Raw genomic sequence first — 1,513 nt, forward strand, 5'->3', positions numbered from 1 at the left:
TTATTTGAGAGAGAGAGAGAGACTGTCTCCGCAGGGGGGGCGAGGCACAGGGAGAGGGAGAGAATCCAAGCAGACTCCATGCTGAGTGTGGAGCCCGAAGTGGGGCTCAATCTCATGACCCTGAGATCACCACCCGAGGCCAAACCAAGAGTCGGACGCTTAACCGACTGTGCCACCCAGGCATCCCCCCAACTTTTTTTTTTTTAAGTAAGCTCTATGCCCGACGTGGGGCTTGAACTCATGACCCTAAGATCGCGAGTCACATGCTCTACTGACTGAGCCAGCCAGGCACCCCTACAGTGATTCTCTTAAAACCTAAGTGATGTCATGCCACTCCTCTGCTTAAACCCTCCATTCCCCCAGAGTAAAAGACCAAGCCATCTGTCCACTTCAGGGCCTGCATGAACTGGTTCCCTGTTACCTCTCTGCCCTCATCTCTTACTGCTCCTCCCCTTGTCCACTCCTCTCCAACAACACAGGACATGTTGCTGTTCTTCAGACTCCCTGGGCCTTACCTCAGCACCTTTGCACTTATTGTTCCTCTGCCTGGGCAACTCTTATCCCAGCTATCTTCATGGCTTGCTTTCTCATCTCCTTCAGATCTTTGCTCAAGGATCACCTACCCAGCGAGGCCTTCCCTGACCGCCCTATCCACGATGCAACCACTTCCCTCCTGGGCATTCCTTATTTCTACTTAGCACATAGTACAGTCTGACTCACCATATATTTTACTCATTTGTCTTGTTTATGAACATTCTCCATCTCCTCCTCCCATAATGTAAGTTACTTGAGGCATCAGGGCAGGGATTTTTGTCTGTTTCTTCACTGCTCTATCCTTAATATATGACATATGGTAGATACTTAATCAATATGTTTTTTTTTTTTTGAATGAACTCAAGGCTTAAAACCCCAAGACTTTAAAACCTTAAAATCTATTTTTCTCCTCAAAATTTATGTTTAGCCAGTTTAAGCAATATAGTTCACTAGAGTTTCTGCAATGAAATTTAACATCAAAATGAAAAGTCCAGGGGCACCTGGGTGGCAAAGTCGGTTAAGCGTCTGCCTTCAGCTCAGGTCATGATCTGAGGGTCCTGGGATCGAGCCCCGTGTTGGGCTCCCTGCTCAGTGGGGAGTCTGCAATCTCCTTCTCCCTGTGCCTCTCCCCCCACTCGTGCTCTCTCTCCCCCAATAAATAAATAAAATCTTTTTTAAAAAATGAAAAGTCGGCATCATAGAGATGGTCTGAACTGGAATGCAAATCTTCCATTTTGAAGATTCTAGGAAAATTCAAGTCTGAAAAGTAAACCTGCTTGCTAAAGTACAAAGAAATAAAACTCCAGAAGAACTAGAACTAGACATCAAATTCTTTTGCTTTTGTGAGTTAAAGTCCAAAGAAATTAGAGTCCCATGACCTATGGACTTGAACTCAGTTGGGAATTCAACTTTTGACCAAGATGGAGTAAATGGGTTCAAATTTACCCTCCTGCTTGAAACAACTAAGAGACCATACAAA

General features: G+C 45.1%; 1 non-coding gene across 1 annotated transcript; it reads right to left on the reverse strand.

Moving 5' to 3' along the window:
• Nucleotides 1–217: 217 nt before the first annotated feature.
• TRNAA-CGC lies at nt 218–290 on the reverse strand. Its single transcript has one exon. It is a non-coding gene; the product is annotated as a tRNA-Ala (tRNA).
• Nucleotides 291–1,513: the final 1,223 nt, after the last annotated feature.

Source organism: Zalophus californianus, chromosome X, assembly GCF_009762305.2.
Source record: "Zalophus californianus isolate mZalCal1 chromosome X, mZalCal1.pri.v2, whole genome shotgun sequence".
Classification (NCBI taxonomy): Eukaryota; Metazoa; Chordata; class Mammalia; order Carnivora; family Otariidae; genus Zalophus; species Zalophus californianus.